This window comes from Terrapene carolina, unplaced genomic scaffold (assembly GCF_002925995.2).
Source record: "Terrapene carolina triunguis isolate 2854851 unplaced genomic scaffold, T_m_triunguis-2.0 Scaffold233, whole genome shotgun sequence".
NCBI lineage: Eukaryota > Metazoa > Chordata > Testudines > Emydidae > Terrapene > Terrapene triunguis.
This window is the reverse complement of record NW_020664584.1, coordinates 14,120,052-14,125,659: the sequence shown is the minus strand read 5'-3', so window position 1 is coordinate 14,125,659 and position 5,608 is coordinate 14,120,052.

The following is a 5,608-nucleotide window of genomic DNA, read 5'->3' as shown; positions in this document are numbered from 1 at the left end:
CATTTATGGTTTAAATTGAGATCCCTTCCCTTTATAACTCACTTATCATAGCATATCTTGAAAACTAGAGCCAATCAACAATTTTAAGCATCATTTTCGTTCTCAGTGACCCAGAATCAGTAAAGTTTGACTACATTTATTTCAGAAGCATTTTGGCTGTTGAGCAGTGCAATCGTTTCGCGCCTTTTTTCCTGGGTTACCAGTGCAGACTCCATAGCATGGCAAGCAAGCATGGAGCCTGCTCAGCTCACCATCACCACTACTGTTGCAAGCTGGAGGCTTCTGCCTCAGGCTGCTATCCCAGCCGGCAGCACTATGCGGTTGCACCTACCCCAGCCTACCCCTTGCTCCCATGGCTCATGAAGCCTGGACAGTAGTAAGGAGCAGTTCAACTATAGGCTGAACAAGTGCAGAATGGTGGTAGAATGTGTCTTTGGACATTTAAAAACTCACTGGCGCTGTTAGTCAGACCTCAGCGCAACCAACATTCCCATTGTTATTGCTGCTTGCTGTGTGCTCCATAATATCTGTGAGAGTAAGGGGAGATGTTTATGGCGGGGTGGGAGGTTGAGGCAAATCGCCTGGCATCCGATTTTGAGCAGCCAGACACCAGGGTGATTAGAAGAGCACAGCAAGGTATGCTGCGCATCAAAGAGGCTTTGAAAACCAGTTTTATGACTGGCCAGGCTTCGGTGTGACAGTTGTGTGTGTTTCTCCTTGATGCAAACCTGACCCCTTTTTTTATTTTAATTCCCTGTAAGCCAACCACCCTCCCCCCTTCGAAATAAAGTAACTATTGTTTTGAACCCATGCAATCTTTCTTTATTAATTAAAAAAAAATTGAGATAATGGACAAGGTAGCCTGGTGGAGTGGCGGGGGGGGGGAGGGAAGGACAAGGCCACATTGCTTATTGTAGCCACACTAAAAATCAAACTATTTGAATGACAGCCTTCTGTTGCTTGGGCTATACTCTGGAGTGGAGTGGCTGTTGCCTGGAGACTCCCCTCCTCCCCCCCCCGCATTCTTGGGCGTCTGGGTGAGGAGACTATGGAACATGGGGAGGAGGGTAGGTGGTTATACAGTGGATGCAGCAGGGGTGTGTGCTCTTGTTGGCTTTCCTGCAGTGCCAACAGATGCTTCATCATGTCCGTTTGCTCCCCCAACAGATGCTTCATCATGTCCGTTTGCTCCCCCATTAGCCTCAGCATCGCGTCCTGCCTCCGCTCTTTGCAGTCACTTAATTCTTTCCTGGCCTCTGCCACTGAATGTCTCCATGCATTAAGCTGTGCCCTATCAGTGCGGGAGGACTGCATGAGCTCGGAAAACATGTCATCGCGAGTCTGTTTTTTTCGCCTTGTAATCTGCGATAACCTCAGGGACGAAGATGATAGGGGGAGCGTAGAAACACTCTACGCTCTACAATTCTGGGGGGACTGCAGGGTCACCAGTGCTGCTAAGTGGCGCTGAGTTCGCCACGCTGACCAAACAGGAAATGAAATTCAAAAGTTCCCGGGAGTTTTCCTGTGTACCTGGCTAGTGCATCGGAGTTCAAAGTGCTGTCCAGAGCAGTCACAATGGAACACTCTGGGATAGCTCCCGGAGGCCAATACCATTGATTTGTGTCCGCACTACCCCAAATTCGACCCAGCAAGGTCGATTTTAGCGCTAATCCCCTTGCCGGGGAGGAGTACGGAAGTCGATTTTAAGAGCCCTTTAGGTCAACAGAACGGGGTTGGTTGTGTGGACACAGTCATTTTTAAATTGACCTAATGCAGCTAAATTCGATCTAACCCCGTAGTGTAGACCAGGGCTAAGTTTGTTTTGCATTCAGAAATAAGCAGACATTTGTATTCTTCTGTAACTGCTGGAACAAATGTTTGCTTCAGGGCAAGAAGTGACAGTAAGTGAAACCTCAAGCTGAAAAAGGACTCTTAGAATCAAGTTATAGAATATATTGTAATAACCACAAATAAAATTATATTCACTGTACCCATTGTGATGTTGCACCCCATAATGCTTTCTGGAAATATGCTTGTGAAAGTAAATATGACATAACTGGAATATGTTTTATGCTAGATATGCCATGTAGCATATCTTTGCAAAGGTTATGATCTACTGGCTATATTCATCATATTTGTATGCATGTATCATTTTTGTATTTGAAGTTACGAATATTGTCCATGTACTTGTTTAATTTTAAGTAGCCTCAGTGAAGTAGTTGGTCAGCTTCCTGAGAAAAGGCTATTCTCAAGTGTCCAATCAAGAAACACTTAAGCTAACATTGAACTTGGAGACGCCAATCCACATCTGAGCATTCCCGGGAATGTAGCCTGGCTGGTAAGGAACTCAGTCATGCATGGACATGTGACTTGCCCATGCGACTCCAAAATTCCATCTTGGAGCTGGATTCTGCAAAGGATAGAGGAGGAGGGTCTCCACTCACAATAGAAAGCCTATTTAAGCTCCTGGGAGACCCCTCCATTTTGTATTCAGCTGGCTCAAGAGATAGCCTCTCCACCACCAAAGGATACTTGAAAGAAACTGGAACAAAGGACAGTAACCACAGGGATGTGAGTAATTATTGGACCCAGACTAGAAGGAGGCTAGTCTGTAAAAGAAGCTTACTGGAACATTACTGAGGATGAGATTTTATCTGTAATCATTTTCTTACTGTATTAGGCTTAGACTTGTGTGTTTTATTTTATTTTGCTTGATAATTCATTTTGTTCTGTCTGTTATTACTTGGAACCAATTAAATCCTAATTTTTGTATTTAATAAAATCACTTTTTACTTATTAATTAACCCAGAGTATGTATTAATATCTGGGGGGGCAAACAGCTGTGCATATCTCTCTATCAGTGTTCTAGAGGGTGAACAATTTATGAGTTTACCCTGTATAAGCTTTATACAGGATAAAAATGGGTTTATTTGGGGTTTGGACCCCATTGGGACCTGGGTACCTGAGTGTTGGAGACAGGAACACTTCTTAAGCTGTTTTCAGTTAAGCCTGCAACTTTTGGGGGATGCTGTTCAGACCTGGGTTTGTGTTTGCAGGCTAGCATGTCTGGCTCAAACCAGAGGTACATCAGCACATCAGTTGGCAGTTCCCAAGGGGTTTTCTGTGATCCAATCCGTCACACCCATATAGGACCAGGAACTGGCTAGTGTGAATGTATATCGCTGTGCTCTAAAGCAGTGGTCTCCAAAGTGGGGTGCACAAGAGGATCCTTGGGAGTGCGCGGCAGGAGGTGCGGTTTTTTTTTTTTTTTTTTGTTTTACGGGGCGGGTCCCGGGGGGTTTTTTTTTTTTGCTTCTGCAAAAATGGTAGAGCCGGCACGGCAGGGGGTGTGTGCTCAAAAATGTTTTACTGATAGGGGTGCGCGATCAAAAATGTTTGGAGACCACTGATCTAAAGGATGGTATCAGTACTGTTCTCTTGGTTATCAAACACTCCAAGACCACCTACAGGCCTATAGTTCTCGTACAAGATTATCTAATTTGTATAATTGCTGTGGCACTGAATATCCACGTAACCCAGAAACATTTCACAGATTTGGAAAGAATCTAGTTGGACTTTATAATTTCAGGTCACTGGACTTCAGGGCTTGTATGCTCTGGGGTTTTCCAAGAAGACAAAGGGAGAAAAGGCCAAACTCTTATAGCAATTCAGTGGCAGTTTGGTGCTTGTTGTGTACATTACCCCTTTTTGAAAATCCCAACCTACATGTGTAAAGCACCTTTGTCAAGGCTGGATCCCCACTTTGAACTTTAGGGTTCAAATGTAGGGGCCTGCATGAAAACTTCTAAGCTTATCTACCAGCTTAGCTTTGGTCCGCTGCCACCATCACAAGAATTCCCTCCCTGGGAAGCCTTGAGAAACCTTTCACCAATTCCCTGGTGAACACAGATCCAAACCCCCTTGGATCAGCCAGGTTACCCGAGCTTCTTAACCCTTTACAGGTAAAAGGATTTGGAGTCTCTGTACACAGAGAGCTGTTACCCTTCCCTTTATAGTTATGACAACCTTATTCTACCTACATTTTATCTGAGCAAAAGTTGGGTAACGTTTTCGAAAACATAGAAGAGAACTTCAGAAGTGACTTAGGAGCCAATGTCCTGTTGACTTTCAATGAGACTTAGGCTGCTAAGCCTTGGTAACTAAGACAGTTTGGAAAATGGGACATAGGCAGCAGAATAATTTCTTCACAATCGGAATAACATTCATCCAGTAAGCAGAGATTTGTTTTAGGATGAAATGTTTTTTTCTCTCTGCAGGACTTTCCCTTTGAGACTAGAAGTCTAACTCCATCCATATTGTCTAGAAATAAACCAAACACTAACTTCCCCTTGCCTGTTGCATTCCCCTGAGCAGACGTGCTCGGGAGACTGCCTCTCTCCGCAGAAGGATATATAATGAACCAGAAAAGACATTCCGCATTTGACAGAGGGTATGAGGCACAGGGTCAGGTTACCAGACCTGGCAAAGGAGCCTCGGTAGTTCTTCTAGGTTGTTGTTCCAGTTACTGGGCACATGGAAGGAGGTGAATTCAGTGGGGAGAGAAAATGGAACGAATAACCTGGATCCTGGTCCCTGAAATGCTGCATTCGGAGGTGACAGCAGAGACCCCAGCTGCTGACAGACCTGCCTTAGAGTTAATCAACCTTTTCTTCCCTGTTCCTTGAATCTTGAGGAGTTTGAAGCAGTGTCGTAACTAATCCCACTGAAATCCAAGGGGAAGTGGGCACTGATCTCTCTTAAACTCCCAACCCAAAGCAAAACGACTGAATTTGGGAAAAGGAAAGCCCTGTCAGGTCATGCCTATCCTAGCTCCTTACCTGGCCCCCATCATCCTGGTATTTGGACACCTCACTGCCCTGAATGTATCTATCCTCCCACCACCCCTGTGCGATACTATTACCCCTGCTTTATAGACAGGACCTGATGCACAAAGGGGCATATTTATGGAGGTATTTTGGCACCTCAAGATGCAGACCACCTAGTGGGATTGGAAATCGATGGGCGTTAGGTATGGCCCCTACTCAGGCACCAGTGTGCATTGTTAGGTACCTCCAGGCCTTTGGAAATCTGGCCTCAAAGTCACACAAGGAGCTGGTGATGAAGCAGGGAAATGAACCAACATCTGCCGAGTTCAAGTCCAGCACTTCAAACACTGGAGCAGCCTTCGTTCCTTTCTAACCTCTCCTCCGTACTACACACAAGAGTTTACTTTTCTTGGTGACACTGGCCTGGCCGGGGCACTGAGAAGGTCAGTGAGGTGAGGTGGGTAACGCAGAGCTGGTAGCTGCTGCTGTGCACGGTGCTCGGAGAGGAGAAGTTGGCTATGAGCAGGCTTGGCAGAATGTGATTTTATTTTTGTGATTTCGATCACTAATATTGATTTTTATTAAGGGTTTTTCCCCAGTTTTTAACTATTTTAATGTTTACTGTTGTGGGAAAATTCAACGGGTTGGGATAGCACTGACAACGGGGGTACGGGGGGACTCCCAACAGTGACAATGAAGATACTGGTGGCTCCCTGCACAACCGAGAGGTCCAAGACACCAGGGTGCAAGAGGCAAGGAAGGCAGCTGCTCTGACCCTGCTG